The sequence below is a fragment of the Fukomys damarensis genome, unplaced genomic scaffold, assembly GCF_012274545.1.
Source record: "Fukomys damarensis isolate Sample0158 unplaced genomic scaffold, DMR_v1.0_HiC HiC_scaffold_26, whole genome shotgun sequence".
In the NCBI taxonomy this organism is placed as follows: Eukaryota; Metazoa; Chordata; class Mammalia; order Rodentia; family Bathyergidae; genus Fukomys; species Fukomys damarensis.
The window spans coordinates 11,294,146-11,320,849 of record NW_022900938.1 but is presented as its reverse complement, the minus strand read 5'-3'; positions in this window follow the sequence as shown (position 1 = coordinate 11,320,849).

Below are 26,704 nucleotides of genomic sequence, written 5' to 3'. Positions count from 1 at the left end.
ACTCAATCCTCAGGCTTTACAATTAAATCATAACCCAGATGTCAATATTTTTAATATTTCACAGGTTAATCCAATGTGAAGTCAAATTTGTCAATCACTATTTTAAAAGTAAAACAGGGTCCAGGGAAGTTCTAAGTATCTGCTAAGAGTATAGAAAATTTGTAATATAACCATGAAAAGAAAGCTCATTATCAAACGTCACACCACAAGTTCCAACAGGAAGACTCAGAGATGAATCTGGGACCAATGTGGCAAAGTCTTTGGTTCTACCCAGTCGTCTCACTAAACAAATGGAGGTCACAGGCCTTGTCATGAGAACGTGCCACGGCCCACAATGGCTCAATGATTGATTTGTTAGCCTAAGTGTCATGACAGGGAGAGACTGCAAAAGAAATATGAAAGATAGGCTGAACAATACATGCAAAAACAAACAGTATCAATCTAAGTAGAACTTCAAGCAGGAAAGAAATGTTTATGGGAATAAAATCTCTAGCTTCCAACATTAAAGAAACAACTCGATAAAATATAACAATGATTTGCATCAATAGAGGGAGAATTTGAAAAGTCCTCTGTCATTTGGGGAAAATTTTAAGATACACACACATGCATTACACATATACACATATAACAGACCCTCATATGCTGAGACAAATGTATTTACTAAATAAAGTTTTATAAAGTAATTACCAAGTGTCATCTAGCAGATATAAGCTGTGATCATTTTTTCCCAAGCTATACATGAACATTTACAAAACTTACCTCATACAAAGTAAATAATGAAGAGCCAAAAGATATGAAAGAATTATCTCATATGCACTGTGTTCTCAAATAACAAAATTAGAAATGAAGAAGTAAAAACACTTGAAAACTTTAAAAATGCAGTCTCAACTTATGGATTATCTCAATTTCAGTAACAAAAGTTATCAGTAGAGTTTAATTTACAGCCATTATTCATGCAGTATAAAATGAGAATAAACATAAGTAAGTTGTGTCTAATTAATCACACCAGAATAAAAAGAAGAACATAAACCAGGGCTGGGAACATAGCTTAGTGGTAGAATGCTTGCCTATCATACATGAGGCCCTAAATTTGATCCCCCACCAAAAAAATTATATCTGTAAAATAAAATTTAAGAGGAAATTTAAAATTACAACTGAAGATATTATAGAGAAAAACAAGAGAAAAATTTTTAAATTAATTAAATCAACATCTCCAACAAGACAGAAAAAAGAGAATAGAAATGTGAAATGAAGTAGAACATAGGTACCTTAGGGCTGGAGATGTAGCTCAGTGGCACCACACCTGCCTGGCAAGCGCAAGGCCATGAGTTTGATCCCCAGTACCAAAATAAACATAAGTATATTAAAGATTATCAGCAAATCCGAGATACAATTTTCTAGAAGATTACCAAATTGATTCAGTGAAAATGGAATGAAATAATAAACATTAATGAATAGTAATCATCTCTCAAAATATTTTCTTTTGATGTATCTTGCCTGGACAGTTCTTCAAACCAACTTTCTTAATTTTACCAAGAAAGAAAACAATTTTAAGTCAGGGTGAAGAAAAACAGTATTGAAACTATCTCAGGAAACAACTTTGCAACTAATGCAATTGAAAATGTGCACATATAGAATATATTTGCAGTTACTTACAGTGAGGGATTGCACTCAAGACCCTGCCCTGTATAGCAGGTGAGCAGTCAACCACTGACCTACATACATCCTGAGCGCTACAATAAGAAAACTCTCCGACATCCTCCAAAGTGCTAATATGCCTGACTATTGCAGCATCCTTTGCAATAGCAAACTTTAGAGACATTTTAAATATTCTGTAACAAGAACATGGATATTATATATGTTGTATCATACTCACAATAGAGAAATAATTAGAAGGTAAAGTTAATGAACTAGCAAAATATATAATGACAAGAATGTTTCTCAGAAACAGAATTAAATGAAGAAAGGGCATGGCTCGTGATGATGTATAGGAACAGGATACCATGGAAATAAGATTTTTAAAAATAAAATAATAATACATGCTATTTATGGGCATACACAAATATGTAGCATAAAAAAGAATAAACATGATTTTTTAAAATGTTTTTTGGTCTGGAAAGAAGAATACTATAATAAAGAAAATCTGGCATCTTAATTGAGACAAATGAAGACTTTCAGAATTTATTTATTTTAAACATGCCTTGCCGTAAAATATATTTTCATCTCTGTGTTTTAAATAAACCACAAGACTTAAAATACCATTTTTGCTATTAATGTCAAGATTTTAAGATGTGCCTATCTCCTCTTATAAAAGTGTCAGAAATTATTCTATTTTGAACAAATACTATTATACTCCACAAGAATCTTTTATTTGTTTTTTAACACTGAAAAATCCTTAACACTGAAAATAGTGAGTGTTGGCTGAGCACAGAAAGATGTATTGTGCTCCTCATCATTAGTTGATATACTCCTCTAATCTGTTGAGGACATAAAAGAGAAATGATAAGCACTGGTTAATGAAGTGGAATTACAGTAAGTACTAGGAGGTAACTGCAAACAACAACATACTTATTAATAATCCAATGAGAATTTTATACCCATGTATACTAGTCTGCTGTGCTTTGCGAAAAGCAGAGATAATAAAGCAAGCTGCCAACAAAAAAAAAATTCATTATGAGTGGATTTGTGAATGCATCTGGCAATCTATTAAAATTATATCTCTATATTATTATATATGACTATATATATATATATAATATTCAAGCAAGCATGGTGATGCATGCCTGTAATCCCAGCACTTGGGAGGCTGAGGCAGGAGGATCACTGTGAGTTCTAGACCAGCCTGGGCTACATAGTGAGCTCCAGGTCAGTCTCAACTACATAGTGAGACTTTGTCTCAAAAAAAAATAATAATTCAAAATAATTGACAAACATTTCAAAGTAAAATCTGCAACATACTACAAACTTTGGGAAATAGAAATATTGTGTTGGAAAACTCTTATTTGCAAAACTATATTTGCTGTATTGTAACATTGCCTGAAGCTAGCCTTTAAAATGGTAAAACAATTAAGGTGTGTTATGTACATGTACCACCTCCCTATAAGAAATGTAAACATTATGCACTGCAAATATGTAATAAGAAAAATAAGAAAATAAATAAAATAAAATTAAGAAGTTAAAGATATATATTAGAATCCTAGAGCAAATAGAATATTATTTTCAACAAATAGGAAAATAAAAATTAGATGTCTATATGAAAGACCATTGAACCTTAATTCTTATTTGATATCCTATATAATAATTTACCCAAAATTAATCACAGGCCTAAAGATAAGAGCTCAAGCAATAAAAATTTTATAATAAAACACAGAGGAAATTTTTTGAGATCTTGCATTAGGCAAGCACTTTTGCATGTAACACAAAAAGAATGAGGCATGAAAAAAATAATAAATTAGACTTCATTAAAATAAAAACTTTTGCTCTTCAAAAGAAGCTGTTAGCAAAGCAAAAGTACAAGCCACAGACTGGACTGATATGTTTACAAAACCTAAATCTGTAAAAGATTTGTTTAGGAAAGAGACATGAAGGTCACAAATTTGTGTCAACTTGCAAATTAATGAGACCTTGCCTCAAAAGTTGAAAAAATACAAGGGGAAAAAATGAGAACCAAGACCTGTCATGTAAAGGTACAAGATCCCAATAGTGAATGTAACTGTACTGTATACCTAAAATGTACCAATAAACTCAATGACAAAAAAAAATGAAAAAGTAAAAACAAAACAGGGCTGGTGAGTTAACTCAGAGTGAAGGCCCTAGATTCAAACCCCAATTTTGGTGAAGGGAAAAAGCCTCACACAGTGGGCCTATTTATCTTGATTCTTCTGCCCAACATGCCAGGGCACACTTCCAGTTATTAAGATTCCAGCCAAGAAAAAACAGCTTGGAGTCTAAGAACAAAGGAAACATGAGAACCTGACACAAGGAGCGTCAGAAACACACGTAACACATGCTGGAGCTAGCAGAGAATATGAAGCGATGGGGCTGACACGTTAAGGGCTCAGATGAAAAAAATAGACAACAAAACACAGGTAATGCAAGCAAAGGCAAGGAAAATCTAAGGAAGCACTGAAAGGAGATGTTGGAACCCAAAAATACTAACAAATGAGTGCATTTTGTGGCTCATCAACAGAACATAAGCAGGCTCCAAGTCACTAGGAACTTCCCAAATTAAAATGCAGAGACAACAAGAATTTATAGAGAACAGCAAGGAACACCCAAATCCACAGGACAGTTTTAAAAGGTATAACACACATATAACTGGCATATGAGAAAGAGGAGAAAGAGAAAACGAGCAGAAGGAATACGTGAATTATAGCTGAGAGGATCCCAAAATATCGCTTCTCAGCCTCTTGGCTAAGATCAAGGATATAAGATCCCAAAATAAATAAAAGATGACAAACCACTTAGGAAAATCAGAAAATACTATGAAGCACAAATACCAAGACATCTACACTTGGGTACATCATTCTCACACTCCAGAAAATCAATGACAAAGAGAAAAAAAATTAAAGATGCCAAAGAAAAAGAACCTACTTTATTTATAAAGGAATAAGGAGAAAATTGTATCAGACCACTTCAGATGCTATGTAAGAAAAAAGACGACAAGTAAAATCTTTGCTAAACTAAATACTGAGTGCAGACAAACTATTCTTCAAAAGTGAAAGAGAAATGCTTTTTCTGAGAAACAAAAATTAGAAGAATGTGAGTCTGGTAAACTTGCTTGGCCAGAAATTGTATAAAAAAAGGCTTGAGATGGAAAAATAGATTAGAAACTTTAAAAATCTATATAAAAGGAAGAGCATAGAAGACATAAAATAAAATAAAATAATTTGTTTACTTTATTCTTAGTATCTAATAAGCAATAATTTTCTCAAAATGTAACAATGTATTGGCCAAACGCACAAATTACAGGAATGAGGGGAAAATTGGGAACTCTCTGCTGTAAGTTGCCTGAGCTACCTGCCAAGTGGTGTAATGTTACTTGTTTTTTTTCTTTTATTAGTACATATTTGCATTGCATGATGTTTCCCATTCATCTTTGGGGAGAGTGGTACATGTACTTAATACAGCTTTTTTTTTTAGTCCCCCTGTCCTTCCTATTTCTGCCTCTAAATCCCCTCCCATGTTCCTTCTTGTTGTCCTTCTTAGCTCGTGTTCGTGACTTACAAAGCTGACCTGCGTGGAGGTTGCTAGTTCCTTCACGCGGTGTTTCTGAATTCCTCTCCCCCCACACCTCTCACCCTGCCCTCGGCCTCCTGAACCCCTTCCCACTTACAGACATCGAGTCCCTTGTCTCCTTCTATTCATCCTTTATTATTCTCTTTGTTTGTACTTCACCCCACTCAAATGAGAGGTAGCACAGGGCATACAAGGCTTGTGTGATTGGTTTATTGCATTCAACTTTATATTTTCCAGATGCATCCGACTTCGCACAAATTTTTTGAATTTATCCTTTCTTTATAGCCAAGTAGCATTTCATTATGTGGAGACACCACAGTTTCTTTATCCGTCTGTTGATGGCTATAGCAGCTCCTTCAAGGATCTAGATATCATGAAACATCGGTTGTTTATACATATTCTGAATTCCAGAACAAAATGCTAAAAATAATTTTTTAAGAAATTTAAATGTTATGATAAGAGGATTAAGTAGAAGCATATTAAAATGTTTTTTTAAATAGCAATTATACTTCTTTTTTAATTGGTACAAAATAATTGCACCTATTTTAGGGGACAGTATAAAAATTGGTGTAATGTATAAATGATCAAATCAGGGTAATTAGCTTTTCCACCTCCTTATACAGTTATCATTTCTTCGTGTTGGGCAACTTCAAACTCCCCTCTTCTGCTTCTTTATAACATACATAACACGCTGTTATAAAACATAGTTAAGTCTACTGCTACACTGGTATCCCATTTCCTCCCTCCCTCCATTCCGTTCCTTACTCTTCCTAAACCCTGATGGACACTTAAATAAAATCAACTTGGCTGCCACCGATGAGTGACAACATGAAGTGCTGGCCTTTCTGTGCTTGGCTTGTTCCACTTAATGTATACAAATTAACAGATATCCTAAAGATTCCAAGAAACATTATGAATAATGTAAGTTCACTTAAATTTAATGCTAGACCATCTCATATGGAGTACAGGCATTTACGGTTAAATTCCAATTCCTCCTCCTGTTCTGTAAGAAATCGCTATCACTTCACTTACACCTATGATAAAAGCATCCGACATAACTATTATCACTTTAAATAGTTACCTTTAAGATCAACTCAGAATATTAAAATGAACTATACTATTTTATTTTAAAGTACTCCCTTTTTGTTAGTCTGCCTTTATATGGATCTGAGATTCTAACCTATATTATTTACTTTCTCCTTAAAGAATTCCTTTTAACATTTCTTGCAAGGCAGTTCCACCAACAATTTAACTACTTGGAAAATCCTTATTTCTGTCTCAATATCACTACATATAGAATTCTAGGTTGATGGAGTTTTTCTCTTTCAGCACAAAATTTTTCGCTATACTGCTGTTGCTCACGTGGTATCTATAAGAAGCCTAGTGTAATTTCTATTCTTGCACCTCTGTAAGATTTCTACTCTGGAAGCTCTGGAGATTTTCCCTGTGTAAGGACGTGAGATTGCTCCCTTTTTTGTTGTACCTCGATCTATGTTCTCCACCATTCTTTCTCCTGAGGAACAGGCGGAGCTCCCGTTTCTGCCCCAGGTTTGCTCGCCTCCTCTCTGCCCCACAGTTCCTTTATGCCTTTCAGCTTCTAGCTGTTTGTCCTAAGGAGACTGATGGCAAAATAACACCATTTAAATAACTACCAAATGCTTGTTTTGTTGAGGCATTTTCTTCAAAACAAATTGTTGCCCGTGGCCTTTAATAATAGCTTTCTATTATATTTTATATGCCAGAAGTAAACCTAGATCTTTAGACTATTTCAGTTATAACCAGCATCACCTGCCATCTAGCCAAAGAATTTAAGGCAGCACAACTCAAATCTCAGATCCTTTAATTTTCATTTAAATGCTTCAATAAACTGTACAAAAATGAAACTATTATAAATCAAAATATTTTCTCTTTCTCTTTCTCATTTGCCTTCTGCAAGTTGATGATGATAGGCTGAGGTGCCATGTTTTAATTCCCATCCTACTCCATGTCCTCTGAGTTTTCTATGAATCTAAAACTTTTAAAATTAAAACGAGTTAAAAGTTAATGTTGGTACTGTCCTTTCTCAGAGAAGTAAATGATTACTATGGAGATGATGACCTTCCCCAAATCACGCTTCAAAGCAAAATTCAACCCCGAAATGATAAATCTTCTCACAGGAAATCAGGACTCAGGATCCTTGGCTGAAGGTAAAGACTGAAGAAAAGAATCAGCTCAAAAGTGAGCAGGCCACGGGAGTCAGGAGCCAACACCAATCATCAGAGAGCATGGGGGCAGCAGAGGACCAATGAGGACCTCTGCTCAGCTGCAGTCTTGATTTCACACTGTACTTTACTTCCAACAATGCCCAACGCTAGAATTAACTCAGTACATGGGCAGGAAACTGTGCATGACAGAGTTCCTGCTATCTCTGGGCAAAATGTGGACGTTGGGGCAATGAAAATGGAATCTTTTATATCCCGTGCTAACGATGAGCAAAATAGCATTTCATATGTGAGTACAGGAAGTTCTTGCTTTGTACAGTAGTGCAAGCCATAAAAAATGACTACGCAGGGCCAGGGATTTAGCTCAGTGGTTCGGCCACCTGCCTCGCAAGTGCAGGGTCCCGAGTTCAATCCCTGGTACCCTCCCCCCAAAAAATGACTATGCAAGCTGAAATTGATCCTAAAAATGATTTGGAAAAATTGTTTTGGTTTTTGTTCACAATTTTTTTGTCAAAATGTTTAAAACTCTCTTATATCAGTTATAAATATATAGAGAATTTTTAAAAGAGTAAAACTGATATTTAACTCATTCTGACTTATTACAAATACTGAGAATGGCAGTGCTTTGTTTTTATTAGTATTTATTAACCATACAAATGAATGGGTTTCTCTTCCAGTCCTATGCAAGGCGTTCTTATGAAAGCTGATGTGATTGGCGCCTGGCTCCTACTTCCAGACATGGAACCTCTCGTCTTGTCTTTGTGGTTGGATCAGCGTCCAGGAACTCGTCTTTGTACTTCCAACGTCACCACGTGTCGCCCCCACCCCCGTCCTTCTGACGTCATGTTTTGTGCTAGCGTCACTCCGTCTGAGACGTCTTCTTTCTCATCAAACTGCTTTCCTTACACATGCTCACAAGCCCCGTTGCAGTCCCTTCACGCCCCTCCAAAGCCCTCCCGATGGCCTGAGCTTCAGTGCTCCGGCTGTCGGCACTTCCTTCTGTAACCACATTTACATTCAGATTTTTCCTCTCTTTGCTGCTCTTTCATGTGCCTGGCCAATCCTCTCCTTCAAGAATCAGTCCTCACAAAATTACACCGTAGGTTTGTCAGTGATCAAAGGCTATGAAACCTAGGACTTCACGCTTTCCATGACTTGAATAGCACGCACGGTAATCAGTCACCACCACACTCTGAAGGAAGGGATAAGGCTGTGTACCGACCATAACGTCAATGTGTTGTTTATGCCGTGACTTGTGGGCTGAAGAGGTTGGTACTTTATGCAAGGTTGGTATACTCCGAGGACTGAAATTTGAACATATTGTTTGAGGACTGGATATGATTGAACTAGACCATGGAAGCTAAAGAACTGCACAAAGAAAAACTGACTTAAAAATAAGCATTATATTCAAATTTTTAACTGACCTCTGCATGTCCACTTTGACTATTTTAGAAGGTTACTTACATTTAGAAGGGTTTTTACTTTTGATATCTTTTCACATTTCTTAACTCACCATTTTTACATTTAGAAAAGAAATTTTATTATATTAATCTACTAAGCTCTCAAGATGTATCCTGTCATACAATCTAGCATTATCTTATCTATTTACAGAAATTGGTATATTGAGGTTAGGTGTGGTTATAATAAAAGCATAAAAGCTGTGACTCTGCTGAACAGTCAAATAATGAGGTGACGAAATGAAAATCAAAGGTTACAAGAATAAAGCTCCAGGCTATGCTGTGGAAATATTTAATAAAAATGTCACCTGCCATGACTTGTACATTAGCTATCTACTGCTATTTTGTAAATCACCTCAAAACTTCGTAGCTTAAATAATGAGCCTGCATTTTGTCTCAACGTTTCTGCAGGATGAATTCTGAAGGAGGGTGGGGTTTTTATGAAGCTGTAGTCAAGCACTGATGGGGACTACATTCATTAGAGGTTGGTGAGCTGGTAGAATCCACTTACGTGGCTGCCGAGAAAGTTGCTTCTGACAGCTCCACTGGGCCTCTCCCAGGTGCTGCCTGAGTGTCCTCATGACCCGATGACAAATTTCCCCCAGAGCTAGTGGTCAGAGATCAAGGTAGAAGCTTCAGTGTCTTTCATGACCTAGCCATGGATGTTACGTCACATAACTTCCTTCATATTCTCCTGCTCCCTTACTCAAAGTGCTCCAGTTACCACAGAGAACACCTAGAGAGGAACAGAATGAGGCAAAGACACAAATTTTGGCTCTTCATTTTTTTTCTAACCTCACCCTTAAAGATTTTTGACAAATCACAGAATCGAAAACTAGAAGCAAACTTCTCTAATGTTTTAGTGAGAAGAATGAATTGCTCTACAATCAAATTTTCAGTGGTAAAATATAATCAAATTTGTTTCTTACTCAGACTATACCCAAATGCAGATCAGCAAGTAAAGCTCTCTTCCACACAGTCACTCAGGTTCCCAGAATTATTCTGCCTTATGGCCCTGCCCTCATCTCGGGCCTGTTATCTTCTCTACTCAGGAGACAGAGAAAGAAGAGTACCTGTGGGACTTTGGGGTGGCACTGGAAATGGTATAAAACATTCATAACAGATTTGATGGGACTTACTGGAATTCTGTTGCATGAACAGCGCTAAACACAAAAGGGTAGAAATGGGGAATCTATTTGCTAAATAATTAACCAGTGTGTGCTCCCAAAACCTTCTAATGTGTATGTTTTAATTTACATAGAAAGCAATTGGAAATCGGGGGATAAAGTTCACATGGTGAATGAGCGTCACACAGGACCAGAATTTACATGATCTGGTTGTCGTTTTCATTTTCTTTCCTTTCTATCAAATGGGGACAATAGGCTTTCACTCCTATTCAATTTTCATTATTGCTTGTTTGTCTAATTGAGTTCATTTTAAGTTCCACTAATATCTTAGTCCAATGACTTCCATAACAAAAATACCATAAACTAAGTAGTTTAGAGAGAGCAGAGATTTATTTCTCACTGCTCTGGAAGCTGGGAAATCCATCAAGATACTGGCAGATTCAGCCCCCTTCTGCATCAATAACTGTCTCTTCACACTGACTTCCCATGTCAGAAGGATGACAAATGTTTCTCGTGCCTCTCTCATAAGGACAGTGGCGCTGTGCATGAGAGCTCTGACCCCATAACCTGACCTCTTCTCCATACCATCATCGTGCAAGTGAGGATTTCAACCTATGAATTTTAGGGAGATAAAAACATTCAGACCATGGCACGTACTAACATGGACTCAAAGTTGAAAAATGAAAAGATGTTGACAAGTACAGTAAAACATTATCTTAAAGGCCAGTTTATTTAGGGTTCAGATGAATATCGTAAACTGCCATAAAATATCAAAAGTATTTCAACTCTTTCCCTTAAACAAGTAATGAATGAAATGCATTTAAATATATGTGTAAAGGCATGACCCTTATATACCACTGTTACACATTTTCGTATTCCCCTATGAACATCAGACTTCCCTAATTAAGCAAACATATCATCTGTCCCTTGCAATTACAATTCAACAATTAAAATATCGGTATTAGAAGCAGCATTTGTTTTAGAGTATGCAGAGTCGTTCATCTTTCCAAATAACTAGTGCAAAAGACTCCCACTTCATATGCTGTTATGAAGGAAATATTGTGTAATCCATCACTAGATAAAACATGACAGGCAAGTTCAAAGGAGGCAATGACATTTTAACTTTCGAGCTTGATCAAGCATATATAACAGTGCAACATTCTGCTTGTTGCTATCTCTTGGTATTCAAGCCTCACTTTCTCCCCTTAAAGCCCTGTTAACTTCACTATTAATAATTTTTATATTGTCCATAGACCATTTTTCTTTCTCTTCCCACATCACCTAAGTAAATCTACTTTACATTTCTTCTACTACTTTTTAACTCCTCATTGCATAGTTTACCATTATCTTCTTTCAACTTTCCTTTTGCAATTTGTGTTCCCATTCTTAGACCTCATAACATCTGGAAGATATGGTCTATGCGGGGGTGGGGAACCCATGGCACGCGTGCCCCACTGGGCTATTTGTATCACTGAAAGCTCTAAAAGGTTCGCCATCACTATCCTCTGCTTGCGGAGGTCTGTGCTCTTTTGTCATAGTTGAAACTTTGTTTTATCCTCATGAAATGAATAGATTTTTACTTTGAATCAAATTAAATGCTCATAACCTAAATAAATTATCTCTGCTTGGCTCCAAATTGGCCACTAACACAATGCACACCATCCAGTTACTGTTTTGTTTTTGTTTTGTTTTGTGTTGGTTTTTGTTTTGTTTTGTTTTGTTTTTTGAGACAGGGTCTCACTATGTAGTTGAGACTGACCTGGAGCTCACTATGTAGCCCAGGCTGGTCTCGAACTCACAGCAATCCTCCTGCCTCAGCCTCCCGAGTGCTGGGATTACAGCCGTGTGCCCCCACACCCAGCTCAGACAATCCAGTTATAAAGCTGAAGAAAAATTAACCTTTATCCCCAAGAAGGTAAAATTTGGTAGGAAATTCTTCCCTAAACTTAAACTCTTGAAGAAATTAACACATCTTTTCATGTCAAATCTATTATTTTTTGTGGCTTGGCTTCCACCTCAGGATACTATGCATATTTGTTTCCCCAAAACCATACACATCAAGAAAATGCATAAAGAGCTGAAATGATTTTTAATTCTAGAAAAATCCAGAAATATAAATTACAGGGTAAAGACTTTTAAAATTGAGGAAACAATATGATTAAAAGTACATATAAGTTCAAATTCAAACATTTTTGAGATATTTCAGAGATAAGTAGGTTTAATAACTAAGCAAGGACAGACAAATCAAAGCTAAAATGACAGGAAAAATCAGGCCAATTTAATGTTAATTGTTGTCTTCAAAATAAACTTAAAATAAGTGGCTTGTTCACTAATTTATCTCTCATAATAACATTACAAAAGCAAATTACTATTTCCACACATTAGGAAAGAAACTAGCAAGAATTAGAATGATCACTGGGAAAGGACTACCTAGTTAGCAAGTAACACAGCCAAGAATCCCAAATCTTTTTCTATACTGTGCTTAAAAGATAGTTTAGCGGGGCATGGTGGTGCACACCAGTAATCCCAGCATTCAGGAGGCTGAAGCAGGAGGATCGCTGTAAGTTCGAGACCAGCATGGGCTACAGAGTGAGTTCCAGGTCAGTCCCAACTACATAGTGAGACCCTGTCTCAAAAAAACAAACAAAGAAAAGATAGTTTAAAAAAAAAAAAGTAAACATCCATGCCTAATAATGGTGCAAAACAGCATCATGTTGAGAATTATCCAGGAAACCACTTGCATTGTTCCTAGACCAGAAGAGGGGAAGGGGGGCTGTGGATTTCAGGAAACCAAGCAAGGAGAAGAGATGTGTGTTTGTAAAAATATGTAAATACAGGTGTGTTTCAGCTGTGACCTTGGCTGTGACTCACATCACAGACCATGACAATGTTGTCTGCTACATTCTGTCCTGTTCCCGTGTTGTGTCTTGTTTGTTTTCTTGCCAAGATGTCCAACATCACATGCTGATTAACACCTAATAGTCACTGAAGACTGGCTTGCTGGTAATCATTCAGTAGCGTATGAATCATTTCTGAACCTATTCTGAATCCCAGATTTTTGGAAATAGCAAAGGGCCACAAGTCTAACATATTAGAAATTATGGAATACAGAAAAAGCAATCTTTTCTCAAAGATTAAAAGAGTAAAACCGATTTATCTTGGAAAGCAATTTCAAGATGTTATAGACATTCCTATATAAAATAATTTTTAAATGATTGCCCTTTTCATGCACACACATACACACTCAGACTTCTGCCTACTCTATACCCTCTAGCACATCCAGATACAATCTTCCCTCCAGAATCTTTTCAATCGAAACAAAGAGAAAAATATTGCATAGAGGGGGGGGAAAGCCTGCAAAGATGATTAATGCAGTTCCCATGCAACCTCTCATAGGTTCCTTAGAAATAAATCCATTTGAATACAATAACTCTAGAAAACAACATTCATTTCCACCTCTAATTTTCCAAACTTTTAACAAAAAGGCTAAAGGAGATATTTAAACCATAATTTAGAATCAAAAGACAGGCACTGAAACAGCAGAGTCTATGAGAGCAATTTTCTATCCTGCAGCTGTCTTGCACAGCAATCTATTCCATTCCCCTGAAAATACGTAGGAAGCACTGCTATCTAAAATCTACAGGAAAAATGAGCATAAAGACAAAATGGGATTCAATTAGTAGTTGCTGAGAGTAACTTGTTAAGCAGATAGTTATGGATTTTGTTATAATCGTATGAAATTGCTCAGGCCAACTTCTATACAAGCAAAACATGATTAAGTGTTAATGTCCAGAACATCTTGTGTGAAAAACAAACAGATGATAGCCAAATAAAAGCGAGCCTCATTACTGTATCCTTCTCTTTTAGAAAATTTCAGACAATCAAACATTCTGTCTGGTGTACTGTGATTGATTTGTATCCTGTCTCTTCCCAGAAGCAGTCATCCTCTGTTCTAAATCTCATCCCGCAGGTCTTAATGAGCCTTAACCATACACCCTCACATAGGTGAACACACACTGTGCTGGGTGGATCCGGTAGGAAGGCCTCGCTGAACGGAGTCGGAGAAGTTCTGGGCATGGAAGACCACCCTGAGGCTTGTTCTCAGAGCAGATACAGGAGAGCGGCGAGGCAGGGTGATTCATTGCTCAGCCTCTTCGTGGGTGCTGGTCTTCAGAGGGAGAGCCTCTTTTCGGCTGCTTCTCTTCATGAGAGCTTCCATCTTCGCCAATCTTCCTCTTGGGGTCGCGTCTCCTGATTTCTGGCGCAGATCCCTCAGCCTTCTGGCACAGATTCATCAGCCTTTTGGCGAAGGCACGGACTTGCACCCAGAACCGCTGTGGACTCCAAGTCCTCGACTGGATTCTTCAGGTCTCCAGGGCACAGACAGCCATCTGCCTTGCTCCCTTCTACACTGACTACAGTAAGCACTCGCTAATACACACGCAAACGCCAAAATACAGACTTTCAGAACAAATGTCTGCTCAAACGTACTTCGAATCATTTCATACTTAGGAATGCATTTCTAAAGCAAGACTGAATTTTATATACATTTTGTATGTCTAAGGGAATCTGGATGCTCCACAAACATGAGCCAGATATTGAATCTGATACCTCTTTTATAAACACTATCTTCCAACAGATTTGACATGTATTAAGCATAACATGAGCCCATGCGGGTTTCTGAAAGTAATGACAGAATGAGTTCTCACCAGGCCAACTCACACAGAGGAGTAAAAATCCTGTAATATCTGAATATTATGCAAAAAAAGCTGCCTGGGAGTATTTGTGTATTAATATGATAAGCTTCTTGAAGGCTTGCTATGAAGCATTCTTATATCCTGGATTATTTAATTTACACTACTGTTTTCCCATAAAACATTATTATATGTATATGTTCACATATGTGCATAGTAAATGAATAGTCCATGTTTAATAAATACAAGTCTGATTTAGTGTAACTGATTTAAGTAGAGGTACCTCAGTGCCCTTTTTGCTGAGCAGATCCTACACACTGATTATAACAGGTGCAACTCAGGGAATACAGGCCCGTGGGCCTTGTCTGACACCTGACAGCAGATAAGCAAAGCAGACGCACCCTTCCCAGAACTGTCCCACTGTTACAAATACAGCAACACTCTCATGCAGCGCATTCTCCGCGGACAGTGGTCAGGATTCTCCTTATCCAGTCCTCCCAGATTGGGAGATGGGACACATTAACTCAATTTTAAAATTCCCAATAGTGAGCCCCAAATTATCTCAATGCTCAAGAGCAACAGAATTCTGAAGAATGGAAGGAACAGAACCTAACTTAGCCTCTTATTTTTTCTCAGGTCCAGAAAGAAGACAACAGGTCAGTCCCTGTACAGTCTGACCCACACAGGAATGTTCTGAGTGCGGCTGTATTTACATCAGTGAGAACATGTTTTCAAGGTCTGTGCATAAAATTTTTCCTAGCTTTAAACACAAGGAATAAAAAAGCTATATCAAGAAGCTGTCCAGAAGTTCCAGAGAGAGAATGTTCATTAAAGTACTTACCACATGGTCCAATGCATGAGCACTCTATAAGGATATTATGACTATCACTATCACTCTAGTCTAAAGCACAGCAATAAATACACAAGTCATAAATATGTTCACTGTTGCTAGAAAATGAAAAATTCTATGATTTAGAATGCTAATATTTAGCCCAGATTTTTATTGATGTCTGTATCCCAGGATCCTAGCCTTTTCAGAGTAATTTTGCATTATTTTAATATTACCAACATTTTAAATTCACAAGGTAAAAATAATTTAAGTGATTTTCTTTTCTGAACATAAAACCTTTTATTTCCTATTTGTTCAGCCTGACCTCAAACTTTGGATCCTCCTGCCTCAGCCTACTTAGCAGGTAGAATCACAGGCACATGCTACCATGTCCAATAATTCAAGTCATCTAACTTTTGGATGACATAGATTGAAGTAACTGAAGGACCATACTAGTCAAGCTTTATGGATGCCATGAAACAAAATGCAGAAAATTCACTGCTCTCAATCCTTTCTGATTCCAAAAGTATGTAAAGGAGTTTTAAATTTTCAATCAACTATTATGGGATTCCTTTGTCAACATCTCATTTTGGTATCTCAAAAATATTGAGGGAAGATTAGAAGCTTACGAAGATATAAACATGAGTGGTCATTATACTTAAATTATTTCTAAGGCTAATAACTTCACATCACCTAATTACACAGAAGAGAATAAAACCAACCATCTAAATCCAGAAAAATACTTCCCTTATGATATTTTGTGTATGTTTTACTCTCCAGGAACTTGATAAAGATAGCAGCTTGTCATAATTTCCTGTTGGTTTTCTTGGTTTCTTAGAGTAGCTTAAAAAATTACTTGATGCAGTTGGTGGTTTCATTGAAGGGGACAGACAGCATGATTGTTGTTAATGCAATACAACCATCTGGAGCAGAGGAGGTAGGGCTACGGATTCTTCATGGAAAATGAGCTCTCACATAGAGCTCAGGAAAAGCATCTGCATTTTGCAGATATCTACTCTTTTGCCATCCTGGCCCCTTCAGGAGCTACTTACAATGGCTGATCCGAAACAATATAAATTTTAAGAACTTTTAAATTATGGAAGTTAGCACAACAATTATATTGCTATAATATAATAAAATAAGGAAATAAACCTTGTACCCCAAACTAAAAGATGACCTTTTGACAAGACTTACTATATTTCAGAGAAAATACACACAGAAGAGTCTGGGACAGATCTTCCTTAATGAAATTCCGTACTCCAAAGAAAAAGAAAAAATTATTTGGGAAAACAAGAAAAAGAATCAGGTCACTTATAATGCAGAGAAGAATTAGTCTTTTATTAGATTTCTTCATAGCAATGAAAATTCCAAAAAAAAACTGTGGTGCAATTTTATGAGATAAATTTTTTATCTGTCTGAATTGTTCTACAAGTACAAAAACTAGAGAGTTTTAATCAGGCAAGAATTCAGGAATATTATTTTTATGCATTTTTGTTGCAGAAAATGCTAGAAATTCATTCTCAACTAAATCAGAGATAACTAAAGACATCATAGCAAACAGGTGGGTAATAGAAGCAAAATATATTTTACAGGAAAATTAAATCAACTATGGAATTACGATAAAATTTCAATGGAAAATTTATATACTCTGAAAATAGAATAAATGGTCTAAATATTAGAAAAGTAAAAAGAGGAAAGTCCTAGAAGAAAGGTAAACATACAAATTATCTGGCTTTATAATAGATTAGATGTGAAGTACAAGTATCACTTAAAGCTGAGGAAATCGAATAAGGTAGTTTAATAGAATTAAGATGATACTGTTTATTAAAATCAGGTGATGGAGACAACAAAAGGAGAAGAAATCTTTTACTTTTAAGATTCCTTATAATAGTCTTAAGTGAAGAGATAAAGAGAAATACAATATGTAAAACTCAAATCCAGAAGCATATACTAAGAGAAATGAAAATTGTAAAGCGGTTTTCAAATTCTAATACCACAAAAGAAATGATCAATAAGTATATTTAACCACCAAAAAAAACCTTACTTGTCAAAAACAATCAAAAGCACAAAGAAAAGCAAAAATGATGATCAGCGAAGCATTTGCAGCTATGATAGACAAACAATTCTCTTTCCTCGCAACTAAAAATCTATTGATTGATTGGCTAAAGACCAACTCAGTACAAAAATGAGCAAAGAATGAGAAGCGAACATTCAGAAAAGAAAATACATACAGTAGCTCTTAAATACATAATGTCCTCCGTGTCTTTCACAACAAGAGGATCACAAATTCAAACAACACTGAGATGCCACTAATGTCATTTCTCACATATCAGAGTGGTAAAAACTGAAAATTTTGATAATGCCTCATCAAACCTAAAATTTCTATAATAAAAAAGAAGGAACTAGCAATAACAGAGGGACAACTGCACACCTGAATATTGTCGAAAGAATAGATCTTAAATGTTCTCATTGTACGTATGGACACAAAAAGGAAAAGAACTACGGGGGTGACAGATATGACCGCTAGCTTGGTTGTGGTGATCACAGTGTCTAGTGTAACAGTTTTGTCCATTATTCCTCAATAAAGCTGGAAAAATATTTTTTCAAAAGCATGTATTTACTTTGGACTGCATGTACATAGAAATTATCTGGAAAAATAAACCCAAAACTAAGGTTGGCTATTTACCATGCAAATGAAACAGAAGAGATGAGGGAAAGATATAAGGGATGTTTATTTACCGAATCTTTTTACGTTGATATTTGAAGTACAAAGGTTTATTACCAATTCAGACACATGCTACATGGGTGATCCTTGCGAGCATTTTGTTACCTCAAATAAATAGTTGCTCCCTAACTCAGCTTCAATGAGGCACTGTAATAGATAGGACCCTTGGGATGGTGGGGTCACTCTCCTCCACTTAGCTCAACCCGAGCAATGCCCCAGGGCCAACGCTACACACACTCATACACTCACACCTTGGTCCTAAGACTTACTACCCAGAGGCAGAAATACGCAAAACAAAGACCCCCCAGGAGCCTGCCCTGGCAGATTTCAAAATTCCAAACCAAGCTGCATATGCACCAAATCCTCCTGCATTACTGCAGTAGCCTTTCTTCACTTGCAGCTCATTGAAGGCTCACGAGTAGGCACTGCATCTCATACAACCACTTATAAGAGCGGATTATAGGAAAGAACATGCTCAATAGACACAGCCAACCTGACTCAGCGCCCTGCCGATCACATTGCCGGCCATGCTCTGGAAGACCCACTGGAAGGTGCCCTAGACCCACATTTTAAATCCCAAAACCCAGCTTTCTCGGTGCTCATACCATTTTTCATTTAAATGGCAGGACCCCTCACTCTGTACTGTTGCCTAGTTTATACTTTCCTGCTATTTCTTAGCATCACATGCCGCATATAGCCAATCCTTTGTCACACATAGGAACATAGGAACCCGTCTGGGACCGCCCAGACCCATGGTGACATCTAGAGCAGTCAAATCCATATTCCAATGGTGGTGTGATGTTTGCTGGTGGAGAAGGGGAGGGGAAAATGGGTTGTAGAGATTCAGTTTCACAAGATGAAAAAGTTCAGGAGACCTGATGCATGTGATGTGAATATGCTTAACACTACTATTAAATACAGTTAAACTTTACACCTAAAACGTCACTAGCACCATAAAATATCAATGCAAATTTTACTTATACTGTTAGTTAAAATGTTTTAAATGTATGCTCAATAATTTTGGTTTAAAATGACAAAGTTCATGTGTTCTCACAACGTTTTAAAGACTAAGGTGATATCAAACTGCTTAATATTACCTATAAAGCTAAAGGTAACTACAAAACATGCAACCTCTAAATGTGTATATGATGCATTTCCACACATATGTGCACTTCCTACAAAATATACCTGTATAAAAATGCTTCTGATGACATCACTAGGCATAGCCCCAACTGAAACTAATTTGTTGATCAGTATTAGAATATATACATAAATTGTGATGAATTCATACAATGAAATATTATACAACGATGAGAATACTTGTTCAGTGCCTACACAGATAATAGCCATAAATAAAATATTGAAAATACACAGTCACACACAAAAGGTACATATTCTATGACACCATTTGTATGACATTGAGGCAAAATAAATCTATGGTGATGAAAGTCATAATACTAATTATATTTAGTGGTGGGAATTTCCAGGAAAGATCATTCAGAAGTCTTTGGGTTGTTGATGGTGCTGTATCTCTTGATGTGAGTGGTAGTTGAATGAGTGTGCTTTCTTTGCAAAATTGCATTGAGTTGGGTGCTATGATCTGTGCATTTTTACATATATGTGTTAGCCTTCAAAATTCACTATTTATACTCTTCAATAAGAAAAGGTGAATTTGAGTCATTTGTAGGAAAATGGATGCACCTTGAGACCATAATATTAAGTAAAATAAATCAGACACTCTACTTAAATATCACATGGTTTCTATTATATGAGAAACCCTGAGCATAAAAAAAAATTTAAGAGCAAAATGAAAGGAAACAGAAAGCTCTTTTACAAATGGGAAGAGGATCAAAAGATGAAAGGTGGAGGAAGGGAAGGGAGGGAAGGGAAGGGGTGTAAATAGAACTAAGATGTGTCATGTACATGTACTGACTCCCCATGATGAATGCAATCATTATGTACTGCAAACGTGCTAATACAAATAAACAAATAAATAAAATGTCTTAATTCTATAAATAAAAATGATTCCTTTTTAAAATTCAGAAGATAAATTAAAGGAAAAGTTATTCATTGTTAAAACACAAGTTTGTGACCTATGAAATGACGTGAAAGATAATGTCCCAGCAGTTTTTTTAATAAACAAACATAACTTTAAAAATCGGGGCTGAGGTGTAGGTCAGTGTAGTACACTTGCCTAGCATGTATAAGGCCCTGGGCTCAGTCCACAACATGCAAATAAACAAGCAAACAAAAACTCAACTCAGAATCCTACTGTGTGACAGAACTTCCGAACTTTTAATTCTTATTCTTATAGGACCTACAATTTATTCTATGCATATTTTTCATTTCCAAGATTTCTAAGTGATTATTTTCACATTGACTCTTTGTTTCATACTGATAATTTCCTTCATTTATCACTTTAGCACTCCAAATTTACATAACTAATGCAAAGCTTATTTATAATTAGCTTGCTTTATCTGATTTTCCTGGCTGTAGTGTTGGTTTTCTGGGTTTTCCTGGTGTAAACTTCCATTCTGTGTTCTAGCACTTGAGACTAGCACTTCAAGTCTCACGTGGATAGAAGACTTTGCTTTTGTTTTGGTTCACACTTCCTCTCTGCTCCTTCTTCCTGTCTGCTGATTTTGTATGCACTTTTCTAACTTTGAGTTCTATGGAATAAGATCTTATAAGGCCTGGTTCACAGCCCCACTACATCCACGGTAGTGAGGATATGGCAGACCCACATGGCAAACTGGGATTGGATCCAACTGTGTCTGAAATTGAAGCTCTTTGCCTTCCTCTTCCCTAGACCCACAACACCCTCTAAATCCCTGTCCAAGACTGCTTCCAGTTTTCTTTCTCTGAATGCTACCCCAAGTAATGAGCCTTGCTCTGATATTAGCAAATTCCATGAAATTACTGGACCCATTATTCTGTAGGGACTAAATTCCCTGCCTCTGTTATTTACTGCATAGTCTCAAATGCATCAGCCTCTTAATGTTAATGCCACTCACTGTATATTTCTGTCTCTTTCTAGTCTACAGGCTGCATTGCTCAAGAGACAAGCAATGTGTTTGGGTTTTTTTTTTTCTTCAATACTGTGTCTATAAAGGATTACATTGGTTTAAATAGGGCTGTTATATCAAAACAAGCTCAGTGAATGACCTTCATCAGAACTCAGTAAAACATTCAGAAATTTAAGGAAATTGAAGAAATAAATTTTATAGCAAGATAAAGTGAATTTAAAATCAGATATAGAGAACTTGTGGATGTAATAAAGAGATAAGAGCATGAGATAAATAATATGCAATTGTTCAAATGAAAAATCCTGAATTATTTTCAAATTGGAGCTGCAATTTTGTCATTCATTTCCTTGTTGTCAAAGCAACAAAGTAAAATCTGTCTCAAATTTTAGGTCATTAAGTAAAGAAAGAATCCATTCTTCAATAGAACCAGTTTTCACTGATTTGAAATCGAGATAAACATCATATTTCCTCCTATATAGAGGTTATTGAATATGGGAAACGTTAATTTCATCAACATTTCTAAGAAAATGAAGTGATATGCATAGGAAAGCATTTTATTGTGTTTTTCAATACAATTTGAAAGCATGATGTCAAAGTATAACTTGGTAAAGACAATTCTATTGGAGATAAAATTAACATGGTCCAGATATACATTTCTCATGCTCTTGTGCCACACAGAGATAAGACCTAGAATGGGGAAATGACAGGAATTCAAGACTTAAGACTATCTGTGTGTTTTAAAGTTCTTTCATATATGCTTTTGGAAGAAAAAAGGGCTAAAAACTAATGCATTTAATTTCACAATTGCTATCCAAAGGTATATAACCTATGTCTCAGTGTGTTTTAAAAATCTACACTAGAACATGATATGGATCTCATCTTAGATTATAGTAGAATCTAAGACAGCTGTTCTCTTTGGTTTCAGAAGCCTTTTAGACTCTTAAAAATGGAGCATGGAGAACAGTTATTATTCAATTTTAACCATGTTGAAAAAAGATACAGAGAAATAGTTAAAATATGTGTTTTGAATCAACAATGATAAAACTATTAAATGTTAATCTAGAAATGGTTTAAGAAAGATAGCCTAAAAGTGAAAAAAGATACAGAAAAAAAATGAGAAAAATGACATTGCTTTTCATTTTTCCAAATTTCTTCAACAACTGGAACATTAGAAAACAAATGCATTCTCCTATTTTGTATTTTAGCTGTATTATAAGAAAAACTACAACGTTGTACAGATACTTTATTTGGAACAAGTAGAATGGATTAATATTACTCTTTTTCCCCATTTTTTTCTTTATTGGCACATTTTATGTATCAATACAGTAATATTCATTATTGGAATCTGTACCTTTACATGATATATCTTAGTTCTTATTTTTCCCCATTCCCCTGCCCTCCCTTCGCCCCCCTACACTTCCCTATTGACAGAGATTTTCCTTTTTTTCTTTTCTCTTATTTTTTTCTTTTCCCTTCTTAGCTTTACCATACCCCTCTCACATCCCCTACACCTTTAGACATTTTTTCCTATTACACAATATCAGTTATATATTTTGACCTTATTTACTCTATTTTTCACACAGGAGAAACTATTCAATATTTATACTTGTGTGCCCTATTAATTTCACTTAAGAGTATGTCCTCAATGTGCATCCACTTAGCTATAAGTGTCTCTAGTTTCTCGTTCTTTATGGCTGAGTAATACTCCATTATATAAATATACACACACACACACACACACACACACACACATCTTCTTTATTCAGTCTCCAGTTGATGGGCAACTAGACTGTTTCAAACTTTTAGCAATTACAAACTGGGCTGCCATAAACATGGGTGACTATATATCACTGTGGAACGATTCCTTTAATTGTTTTGGGAAGATACCCAGCATGGGAATAGCTGGATAAAAATGGTACTTCTAATCCTAGTTGTTTGAGGTATGTCCATATTGATTTCCACAGTGGTTGCACCAGTCTGCCCTCCTACCAACAATGAAGGGTTCCTTTCTCCCCACAACCCTGCCGGCATTTATTACTGTTTGATTTCTTAATAGCATTCATTCTTTCTGGGGTGAGTTGGAATCTCAGTGTTGTTTTCATCTGTATCTCACAAATGACCAGTGATGTTTAATTTTTTTATATATGTTTACTTGCTACTTTTATTTCTTTGTCTGGGAAATATCTGTTCATTTCATATGCCCATTTTTTAGTGGAGTTTATAAATTTGGGGTGGTCTGATTTTTTTTTTACTTCTTTATATATACTGGATAGTAGACCTTTGTCTGAGGAACAGCTGCTAAAAATGTTTTCCCAAATTGTAGGTTGTCTCTTAGCTCTGTTGGTGTTTTCTCTTGCATTGCAGAAGCTTTTTAATAGAATGAGATCCCAGTTGTTGATTCCCTGTGCTAATTCCCATGCTACTGAGGATTTCTTCATAAAGTCTTTTCTCATGCCAATGTCTTCAAGAGTTCCACCTAACATATCTTCCAGCAAGTTTAGTGTTTCTGTTTTAATATATAGATAATTAATCCACTTGGACTTTTGTTTAGTACATGGTAAAAGATAGGGTTTAGTTTTAATCTTGGGAAGTTGAAAGCCAGTTTTTCCAACACCATTTATTAAAGAGGTTATCTTTTGGTGGGGGGGTTGAGACAGGGTCTCACTATGTAGTTAAGACTGACCTAGAACTCACTCTGTAGCCCAGGTTGGTCTTGAACTCACAGCAATCCTCCTGCCTCAGCCTCCCAATTGCTGGGATTACAGGCATGCACCACCACACCCAGCAAAGAGTTTATCTTTACTCCAGTGAAGATGGTTGGCTCCTTTGTCAAAGATGAGTTAGCTGAGTATATCTGAAGTTGTTTCTGCATCTTCTGATTTATTCCACTGATCCTCGGGTCTATTTCTTTGCCGGTACCATGCTGTTTTTATCACAGTAGTTTTGTAGTATACTTTCAAGTTGGAAATTGTGTCTGTTGCCTAGAATGGCTTTTACTACTCTAGGTCTCTTCTGGTTCCAAATGAATTTTTGGATTGTTTTCTGAAGTTCTATGAAATATTCTGTTGGGATTTCAATCGGGATTGCACTGAATCTGTATAGCAGTGTTGGAAGCATGACTATTTTCACTATATTGATTCTTTCCAGGAGCAAGTGGTGTCTTTCCATCTTTTTATATACTCTTCCATCTTTTTTTTTTCAGAATATTATAGTTCTCAATGTAGAGGTCCTTTGTCTCCTTCGTTAAAATAATTCCTAGATACTTCATTTTTCTGGATGCTATTGTGAAAGGGATTGTTTCTCTAATTTCTTTCTCAGTGATTCTGTTATTTGTGTACAAGAAGGCTATTGATTTTTGCATGTTCAGCTTGTATCCAGCTACTCTAATGAATCTGTCAATTAAGTCAAGAAGGCTTTTGGCAGAGTTTTTGGGTCTTCTATGTAGAGTATCATATCATCAGCAAATAACGACAGTTTAAGTTTTTCCTTTACTATCTTTATTGCTTTTATTTTTTCTCTTGTCTAATTGTTGTGGCAAATGTTTCCAGAACTATATTAAGCAGGAGTGATGACAGTGGACATCCTCATCTTGTTACTGACTTTACTCTGAAGGTTTTCAGTTTTGGGCCATTTAGTATGATATTGGCTTTTGGTTTTTCATAGATAGCCTTTATCAAGTTAAGATAAAGCCCATCTATTCCAGTTTTCTGTAGGGTTTTTTATCATGAATAGGTGTTGAATTTTGTCAAATACTTTTTCTGCATCAGTTGAGATGATCATATGGTTTTTTGTCCTTGACTCTGTTAATATATCATATTACATTTACTGATTTACATATGTTGAACCATCCTTGCATCCCTGGGATAAATCCAACTTGGTCAGGGTGTATGATCTTCTTAATGACCCTCTGTATTCTATTAGCCAATATCTTTTTTAGGATTTTTGCATCTATATTCATTAGGGAGATTGGCCTATAGTTCTCTTTTTTTGGTTGGGTCTTTCCCTGGTTTTGGAATAAAAGTAACACTTGCTTCCAGGAAAGAATCTGGAAGCATTGCTTCCTTTTCAATTTCATTGAAAAGTTTAAAGAGTAATGGCAACAGTTCTTCTCAAAATGTCTTGTAGAATTCAGCAGTGAATCCATTATGACCTGGGCTTTTCTTGATTGGTAAATTTTTAATTACATTTTCAATTTCACTGATTGTAACTGGAGTGTTTAGAATTTTTATATCTTCTTGGTTCAACTTTGATAATTCATTAGTATCAAGAAATCTATCCATTTCTTCAGTGTTTTCCATTATATTAGAGTACAAGTTCTCAAAGCAGGTATTGATGATCTGCTGGATTTCAGCTGGATCTGTAGTGACTTCAACTTTTTCATTCCTAATTGCATGGATGTGAGCCTTTTCATTCCTTTTTTTGATAAGGTTGGCTAAGAGTTTATTGATTTTATTTATTTTTTTCAAAAAACCAACTCTTTGATTTTTTTTTTTGTATCATTCTCTTAGTCTCTATTGCATTGATTTCTGCTCTGATCTTTGTAATTTCATCTCTTGTATAAGCTTTTGGTTTGTTTTGCTCTTCTTTTTCTAGAACCTTAAGATTCATCATTAGGTTGTTTATTTGAGCTCACTCTATTTTTTTAGTGTGGTTATTCACTGCAATAAATTTCCCTCAAAGAACTGCTTTCATTATATCCCACAGATTCCTGTATGTTGTATTGGCATTATCATGTATTTGTAAAAATTGTCTAATTTCTTCTTTAATTTCCTCTGTGACACATTGATTGTTCATGAGAATGTTATTGAATTTCTATATGTTTGTGACATTCTTAAAGTTTCTTTTGTTTTTGATCTTCAGTTTAAGTGCACTACGTTTTGATGGTGTACATAGTGTAACTTCAATTTCTTTGCATTTACTTAAATATGTTCTATGAGTTAGTATGTGGTCTATTTTGGAGAATGTCCCACGTGCAGACAAAAAGAATATATATTCTGATTTTATGTGCTGGAATACTCTGTAGACATCTGCTAAGTCCATTTGTTCAAAAGCTTGGTTCAGTTCTAGTGTCTCATTGTTGGTATTTTGCTTATATGTCCTGTCTGTTTGTGATATTTAGGTCCCCCACTACAATTGTATTAGTGCTTACTTGGCTTTTTACATCCATTAATATTTTTTGTATAGTTGGGAGCATTAGTATTTAGTGTATATGTATTTATGATTGTCATCACTTCCCCCTGGATTGTTCACTTTACAAGGATGTAGTGGTCTTCTTTGTTTGTATTTCTTAATTAGTTTTGGTTTGAAATTTACTTTGTCTGCCAATAAGTTAGCTACCCTGCTTTTTTCCAGGTTCCTGTCACATGGGGAACTGCTTTCCATCCTTTTACTTTCAGTCTATGAGTTT